This window comes from Drosophila teissieri, chromosome X (genome assembly GCF_016746235.2).
Source record: "Drosophila teissieri strain GT53w chromosome X, Prin_Dtei_1.1, whole genome shotgun sequence".
NCBI classification, from domain to species: Eukaryota; Metazoa; Arthropoda; class Insecta; order Diptera; family Drosophilidae; genus Drosophila; species Drosophila teissieri.
The window spans coordinates 20289496-20299157 of NC_053034.1; positions in this window are offsets into that span (position 1 = coordinate 20289496).

Sequence of the window (9662 nt, forward strand, 5' to 3'; positions counted from 1 at the left end):
GGAAATGGCCAAGGAATCGCCTACAAAATGCTAATTGTCCTGGCTGCCTGGGTCACAATGGCCCCCCATGAGCTGGGAGAATGTGAAATAATTATGTATATTCACATCATTGCAAATCATCTTGACATTCAAATTTGACAATTATTTTCAAGTGTGAGTATTAACCATTTACTTTTTGCTTAAAGGAACGCTGTTCTGTAGTGCTTAATATATGAGAATCTTCTGAAATGAACTCGCGCTTCTTCATCGTGGGTTCAATCTTCATTAGCTTTCTAGGTTTCATAGTTCCCCGGAACTGGATCTTTATACGGACAATATTGCATTTCATTTCAAGGAGGTAAATGGCCCCCTTCATACTTTTCATAGAACCTAATATCCTTCTACTTTTGTGTGGCTTGTATAAAAACCATAGGCCCCAAATATATCTATAATTTTGAATGTGTGATACACCAATAATTCAGCAGTAGATTTTACATATTTTTTTATGTTCTATAGAACATATTCATCCGCTTAACAAATGTATTATGTGAATCAAAATGTAAAAGTTCGCTAGATAAATGTAAATAGTTCTGTTTCTTAGCACATTTTCACACATGCGAGTTTGTATGCGTTTCACATTCAAAGTTGGTTTTCTTTTTCAAGCGTATTGCCGAATTCTCCTGAAGCCTTAATTATTCCTTTTATTTATATATTTGATATTTATTTGCTTATTGGATGGTGCCCCAAATGCCTGCTGCATTCCTTGCTTTTCTGCTCCAATAAATAAATAAATACGCACAGAGAACAATGAGAAGTGATGGTTCATAAGCTCGAATTGATTACGGCGGAGTTTCCACTGTACTCGAGACTTTCGCCATTTTGGAGCTTCGATTGTGTGCGGCATTCCTTGTTTTCCAGCCTGCTTGCCGCATTGTTGCAAGTTTCTGCTGTTGCGAGTTGCTGCTGGCTGCTAGGCTGCTGGGCTGCTGGGCTGCTGATGTTGCTGCTGTGCTGCTGGGCTTTATGAAAACAGTTTCTCAATTATGCCGCCCGAATGGCTTCGTATTTGGTGTTGCTGCTGCTGCAGTAGCTGCTGCTTCTTCAGTGGCTGCTGCTGTTTCAGTTTTCCGAATTTTCTTAATGTTGCTGCCTCTGCTGCCGTTGTTGCTGCCTCAGTTGCTGTTGTTGCTGCTGCTGGTGCCGTGGATGTTGCTCCTTTAGTTGCTGCTGCCTTTGTTGTCATTGCTTTCTGCACTGGCTTTCCCCTTTTTTTTTTTTTGTTTCTTGTTATTTGCTGGCCCGTTTCGTTTTCGTACCAACTTTGCCAATTTGGAAGTCGTTTGGAGTTTCGGGAGGGGCCAAAGGGGTCGAGCAGGGGCGTGGAAAAGGGGGCTGATGGGGGGGAGGGAGGACAACAGTGCCTTGTTGTTGTCGTCATAACGTTTATTAATAAGTTTTTCGGCCGGCTCAGTTGTTGCCATGCTGATTGTTGCTCCTGCTGTGTGTTTTCTCCTTGATTTCCCATTTTTTCGATACCCTACTCGCCGGTGCCGGGGAAGGGGTCATAGGTCATAGCATGACTTGTCAGGAAAATGGGGAAAAATAAATATGAAAAACCAGAATAAGCAGACAGAGAGCGCGAGAGAGAGATAGAGTGATGGGGAATTAGAGCAAAGTGCACTTTTTGATGACTTTTGATTTGTTTTACGATTCAGCCTCGGCTATGAATATTTATTGTCGTGCCGGGCGTCCATTTTCCGCTTTTCCGCCTTTTCCGTCTTTTCCGCTCCTGTCTTTAAAATGCACGAAATATGTTTGCATGGCAACAACTTTTTAATTGATGTTTATTTAACGTTCAGCATAATTAACTTGTGCTCGAGCATAATATTTAAGGGATCGTAAACGAGCATTATACGAGCCATTAAATTGAATTTGTAAACGCTCAGCTGCTACTCCTACATTCATGTATATGTACGAGTATGTATGTATGCTTATATATCTCCTTATAGATTTGCAAGGAATTTTATGCCGAGTCCTGTGATTTTCGTGGCTTTAAACAATGCCATAAACGTGGCCGAGAGATCGCATTAACACTGCCACAAGCGCTGAGTTTCCCCCCCTCAGCGCACCCCCTCCCCCACCCACAATTTCCTCACACTTTTCCGTGACAGCCCCATCTAGTTTCGTCTCCAGTTCTGGTATTTGCCTTTACGACTTTGGCTCATAAAAACCAGTGAGAGACGCTGGCGAAAAAAATCAGCGAAGGAAATGTCGTGAAGGAAAATAGAATTATGTGCGCCTGAGGGGGGTGGGCAGGGGGGAGGGGTGGAAAAATCGGGAAAGGAAGTGCCAAAGGAAGGAAGGACTTGGGCTAATGATAATAATACGCATAATAATGTAACCAGCCACAAACAAATTTGATTTGCTGGCTCTCTATGGCGACTACAGTGCGTTTCAGGGCCATAAATCAATTAAGGAACGTTTAAGGGCAAATTACCAGCATTTTCGTTTCCAAAGGAAGTAATATAGTATTTATGGTTTTTGGAAGAAGACTTCATTTTCGATTTATAAATATAGCTACCTTATTTACTTGTACTTATGTACATATTCATATGTATTCATGATCCGCAAAAACGGATAAAAAGCAACAGAAAAATGCATCGATTATTTGTTGATGATAATAATAGTAGTTATTATAGCTGACTCGCGTGGTTTTGACTTTCCTCCGTAAACCAACAAACAATTTACTTTACACTTAGCTATCTGTGATTTTAAAAATTATCTTCTTTTGGTGAAGTATAGCTAAAAATGTTCCCTCAATAAGCGTGGAGCAGACCCTCCTCCCGATTAATAAATTGCACTTGACGACGTTCACTTATTAATTTCTTTACAAAGTGCACAAGTCAACTGTTTTGTGTGGCTTTTCCGCCAGCGCCCCTGCTTCCCGGCTTTTCCGGCTGTACGTGACCAATAACAGGGAATTCATCAGTGGCCCCGGCCCCCGTCCCCCGGTTTTTCCAGATTGTCAGACGAGCTCATCGTGAAGTCAGTGGCCTAAAAACGACCATTATGGAGCTGCTCACTTGATCGTGCAATGTACTTTTTTTGTTGCTGCCCAGCACTTAGCACTTAGCACGTTCCCAAGGAAATCAAGAAAAGCTGCAAAAGCCAGGCTGTCTGCAAGAATGCACCAAATTAGCACAGGGCAAGAATCGAGCTCGGAAAACCGAAGGGGGAAACTGTGGCCAAATCGGGGGAGGGGGAGACTGCTCGATGTTGTCCCGCGTCTGGCATTGATTGCCATTTCCCAGCTAATGATGTGTGGAAAAGTTTATTTGGCCGGTAAACAGCGCGGAAAATGTTAAATAAATGCCGAGATAAACAAAAAGCAAAACAAAAGCCAGCGAACAAATGCAAATGCAGACGCACAGTAGTGAAACCACTAGCAAATTTCAAGTTTGAGGAGTGCCAGATATCCAGTACTTTAACAACTAACAAAACATTAGAGAGCATAAGAAAACTGTTTCAAAACTAGGAACCCGAAAATCCGGTTAATATGAATTATAATTCAGAAAGCAATATAATATAATATAATGTAATATGTAATGTAATAAAGTAATATATTGTTTAACTAATCCCTTTTACGGGAAATAAAATAAACTTGTCTCATTCAGTGTGTTTAGTTGGTGAGAAAAGCCTATACTTTTCAAAAACTATATACCCCGCCTTTTCTGTTACTTTGCATCTTTCGACATTGCAAAACTGGATCGATCAAATCTGTTTGATGCGTTGATTTTCAGACGCCAAAACAATGAACAGGCAAATGAAATTTATGACCACCGAGAGGAAAATCATGTCAGGTTGCAATGAGCAGTGACCCTGGGCGCTGAATGCAAAAATTTCGCGGAAAATGTGCAAAAAAGGAGAGGCCACTGAGCGCCTGGCAATTTGGGGCCAGCGTTTCTAATGATTATGTATCCGAAAAAATGAGCTCAATCGCAGTCGGAGATAATCCGTAGATTTTGCGTGCCATCAAACGTAATTGGCGGCGATAAAAAGCGATTCGGTTGACTCAAAGCCACATAGTAGCTACATACAAGGGCGCACATGGCGTATGCGCAATTTCGCTTTGATTTGTCAGCGGTATAAAAATCAAATGTTTTATCTGAATACACATGCATATTTATTGGCCATAAATGTTAGCAACTTCATAAAGACTTTGGGCCTACACAGTGGCCCCACATAAATCTGCTCCTAAACTGCTTAATTTGCCATTTGGTGCTCTTTTTGCCCAGCGATTTTAATAAATTCATAACCACAGAATGTGCCATGCAGTGGAAATTAATTTCATAAAATCACATACACACATGCTGAAAATTTAAATTAATGAGGCGCAGCTCCGCCACGCCCCTCTTTTTCCCCGCCTTTCCTGCCCCCTCCTGCCCGCAGATAGAAATCATTTGAAGCTTTGTGAACTCATTTCCGCACGGGGGATTTATGTTAGTTATATTCGCATTTCACCAACGGCAAGTCTCTGGCAAATACTCTTCGAAAATATATAGAGAATATTATCTGCACATAAAATCGATTTCAAGCCTGTCTAATTAAATAGAAAATTCAATTTGTTTCACTCTCGTTTGCATTTAAATGAGCCATGAAAGGAAAGCTGCCATGCATACCTATGCCACACTTTGCCAGTTCCCACATTACTTAAGCAAACCCAATACTAGGCAGTTCGGAAAGCTAGCTATATTAATAAAATGTAATCGCAATGAACGGCATATTTTGGTCAACAAATAAAGTACAACAATTGCAACTTTCAAAGCAAGAAAATCAATGAATATACCTATACATTTGGGATTATTTTGTAAATTATTTTAAAAGGTTTTTGGAAACTTTTCTTTCAGAATGAAACATAAATGTATTTAATAAATAGTTTAAGGTTAGTTATTTATTGTAAAAACCTCTAGTTTGAGATTAAATTGTTATTAAAATCGAATTAAATTGCTTAAGGACTGCACAATTTATTAAGTGAACCACATTTAGCTTATTAAAACTATATCATCAATAGTAACAAAGCAAAAGAAACCGAACGGAAGACATGTATTTGAAAAGAGAATTCAAAAGATTATGCGCATATAAGTTATGAAATAATAACAATTTACCCAATAGCTAAAATTAAATTCAGCAAAGATAAAGCAAAATTTTTCACTGAAAAGCGAGGCTAGATTTTCCAAATATCTAACAAATTTCTAGCATTCCTCAGCCCGAACAATTTTCTGGCTCTTCTTGGCGATTTTTAATTAACTTCGGAGCTGTGCGGCATGTCAAAAATTGCGAGTGTGAGTGTGTGTGTGAGTGTACTTCGTCTGCTATTTATTTATTTATTAAATTGTGCACAGTTTTCGTTGGAAGATCTCCGGAAAAACCTCCGCCCGAGCATTTTTAATTATTTATTTCTGGTACAAATAAATTCTGATTTCCGTTGTCTGCCCGCGTGCGTATGTGTGAGTGTGTGCCCCAGTGTGTGTGCCAAAGTGTGTGTGTGTGTGTGTGTGCTGCAACTAATTATGTGAGCTCAGTCCTCACACACGGCACACACTAAGCCGCGTGCGTATTAAATATGAATTATATTTTTGGGAGCCACTTCCACTGCCACTTCCACTTCCACTGCCACTTCCGTCGTGGCACTGGCACTGCCACTGGCTCTCAACCAACTGCCAAGTCAACAACAATGGCTCGCAGCGTCAATCAGGCCACGTCGACGTCTCATCAACATCTACGTCATCACATTTCCACTGTGAGGCTGTGCCCTGTGTGTGTGTGTGTGTGTATACTTGGTCTGTGTGAGTGCCAGGATGCAATATTTTTTAGCTGGGCGGGAGTCCGTTTTTAAAAGAAAAACTGAGTGGAACTGGAGCTGGAAGTTGCAGAAAGGGGCGTTTCCCAATAAAATAAACCTTTTTGTGCTCCCAACTCAAAGTTGATTTATAAGCAGTTCATATTTTGAAATATATAATTATCTTGGAATTAGTTCGTTAGTTAGTTAGCCAGTTTGCAAGGCAAGTTTACTGCCAAAGGTTCGCCCATTACAAGCGCTGGTAGTAGAGAATTAGAGCTGAAACCGGAAACTAAGCGAAATTTCTGCGAATATATGAGTGCAATTTATCTCGGTGGCCAACGATACGATGGGCACAATCACTCCGAGCTAGACCTTCCCATATGGAGACCTATTAACCCAGCTTTTGTCCGCCCCACTTCGCCCCACTCCGCCCATTCCGACATACCGCCCATTTTCGCCCGGTTCTTTCCCGTATTTATTTGTTGGTCGTTGTCGTGGTTTCCGGATTTTGTTTTGTTGCAAATGTGCGCTGTTCCATAAGCATTGTCAGGCCACGCCCACCGCCCACAGCCCACTGGCCCCATTTGGCCGCTTTTTACCCGCCCACTTTTCCTAAGCGGCTACATCATGCGCTCAACGATGCGACAACGTTTTATTAATAATACTTGAAGGGCTGATGGGGTTACGAGGAAATGTTGCAGGCAGTCGGCGCTTTTAATGCCCCACATAAAGCGCCAAAGAGTGTGTACGAAGAAAGTGGAGAAAGGAGAGTGCAGAGCACAGAGTGTACGTACAGAGAAGCAGTTAGAAGGGCGAGTGGTGGGTGGTGGGTGGTGGGTGGGGGAGTGGAAAGTGGAGCGGCTCATCTGACGTTACTCATACGCCGAGTGGATTGCATTTGGTTGCCTTTCCTCGTAAGTATGTCATTGCTGGTTACAGCTGCTGCAGCGCCCGTGAAATGAGTAAATACGAAATAAAAAAAATATATATGTACATATATATAAATAAATAATGTGGCAAGCAGCTGAATGAAATCATTGGTCCGTTGCTAAGGTTTCCTCCTTGCATCATCACAAAACCTAAGGACAGCAGAGATTAGTGAGCCACTAAGGTCCGGAAGTTTGAAGTTTGAGATCAGCTTAAGGTGCATTTAAATATTTTTCAGGGAAAACGGAAAAACGGGAAAACAACAAGTTTGTGGCACACAAGCTTTCGCACAATATTATTCACCCCAAGTGTTAGTTTTTGTAATCCCCATAACATGCTTAACGGCGGCTTAGTGCTTGTTTCGGGGCTTTAACTAGTCAGGAGTTTACTGCCAAGTATTTTCTACTTGTGTACGATTAACCCTCGCCTACATACATATGTATGTACATATGTATCTACTCGTATGTACATTTACATACATCCATATGTGAGTACCTCCCCCCGCATCGCCGCATCGTTCAACTTTCATTTTGGGCTGCTAACGATGCTGCTGATACATACTAATAACTTCTTTCATTAAAAATTCTTATGGGCCGCCGTCAAAAGCCATAACCGCCGAAAGGGGCGTGGGCGTGGGCGTGTATGTGGGCGGAAAATGATGACAGGCGGTGGAAAATTGTTGCAGGGGCGTATGGGAGATTGGCGGCGGGGCGGTGCGGGGCGGGGGGAGCACACACTTGAGCGACGCTAAACTCGTCCAATTAGTAGCATTTAATTTGGTAAACAGCGGCATTTTCGTGCTTTTGCATTTTTTGTAATTAAAAGCGAGATGATGATAATGATGTTGATTAAGAAGAAAATGATAAGGAAACGTTGATGAAGAGGGAAAGCAACAAATGTGATAAAGGAAGCGAGAAGAATAGCGCGAGCTGATGACTAGCGCCAGTTTTTCTCGGGCTTTATGTGTCAGACATCTCAGAGCTCGGTCTAGCCATCTCTTTCACACACTGCATATCCATCTCTTTCACACACTGTATATCCATCTCTTTTCTCAAGCGTACTGTGCACTGTACATACTTTCAGTGTTAAGTGTGCTTAATCATACGCAAGTCTTCTTTATCGCGCAACAGTGATTTTTCTCCGTGTGTATCCTGAGCATATGTTTGCATTGTTGCCGCATAACAGCTTCAATTTTTTGGCCATTTTCACCGCACCATCCCCGCATTTTCCAGCCCCCCGCACCAAAGCCATTATTTGGATGTCAACAACGTGCCAGGCAGATGATTGCCCCGGAAAATCTGCCCTCCCCTTCCAACATTTTTCCATCATCCCCCACCCCCGCCCAGTGACCAACACTTTCGCTTCATTTTTTGCACCTGACCATCCAGTAAAGCTTATTAAAAACGGACAAAAAACACACTCACCTCAAATAAAAAACGAAAAAGTGGAACAAAAAGGAATGGCATTTTTTGGGCTCTGTTTTTTTTTCGTTTTTTTTTTTTGGGCAAACTTTGTCAGTGAAACCCAAACAACGAGTGGAGTAGAACAAACAGATTAACCGCAATAATGAACACGGACAAACGCACGAGAGCGGTGCAAAGTGGAAAAAGGAAAATGGAAAAAGGGGGGGCGGAAAAAAAGGACTATGGAGTGACAAGGAGGTGGGGTCGGGAAAAGACCTTCCTGGCGTAATTTCTGCTGTGCGGGGAATATTTTTTCGCATTTTTAGATTTAGACGAAACAGTATTTAAAGCATAAACTTATGCTACATATAACTTAAAGATACAACTACGCTATTGTTATAAATCGAATAAGCTAGAATAGGTTGCTCTAACATTTTCCTTGTGAAAAGCATACGCCCTGTGATTTAATTACTTCACCCTACAAATTCCGTCGCAGGCTCAAGAAAATACGGACGGAAAATGGTCCGCCAGCTGTGGTCATTTCCGAGTCACAGGTTTTTTTTTGTTTTTTTCTTTTTTTTGGGAGGGGACAGGTGTAGCGAAAAAGCAAACTTAACACTGGCACACAAACACACGTGAACGCATTTAAAGAGCTTGGTAAATTATGCAGAGCCACAAAGCTGGGAAAACCGAGCAGAGTGAAGAGGAAAAGCAGCACAGCGGAAAAGCGGAAAAGAGGAAAAGCGGGGACAAAGCACACATACACAGCCGCACACAGAGCCACCATCATCTCAGCGCGACTAATAAACTCAACTTAGCTGGCATAAAAAAATATCCATGCAAATTAATTAAATATTTACAGTTTACTGACATAAGCCGAGGACACAAAGCTCTGGAAGAAGAAAGGCGACGGCGACGACGACGGCGGCGGAAAAGCGGAAGAGTGGAAGAGCGGAAAAGCGGAAAAGCGAGAGGAAGTGGCGAGGAGCGCGAGAGCGAAGTGAACTTTCCGCTGAATTGCAAAAATATGCAAAGGTATGCAGGAAGTGTACGAATGAATGACTGAATAAATGACTGACTGAGTGAATGACTCAGCCTAGAAGAGCAGACAGACGGATTATGACGAAAAACTTGGCAGCCAGCAGGAAGTGGAGTAAACTACTTGATACCCCTTGCTTTTCAAATAACTCAACGTGGCATTGTTGCGGGAAGATGGCATAGAAACACTTCAGCGTTTAATTATATTGTTTAAATGTGACACTTTTAGTTATTTATAATTTACAGGAAATATTTGTAGCATTGAAAACCAACAAATATGATTATGTTTTGTTATCCTTAAAACTAAAAATGGGATTAGTAATGGTAAACACTTGAGAATGCAAAATAACATATTTACTACTGTTACGAAAACCTATAGAAATTGTTTGCGCTCTTTCCAATTTGTGATTGACCATATACCCTGCTTAGACTAACACTAGAGGGCACTTGCAGCGGGCAGCCAAGGCAGAAAT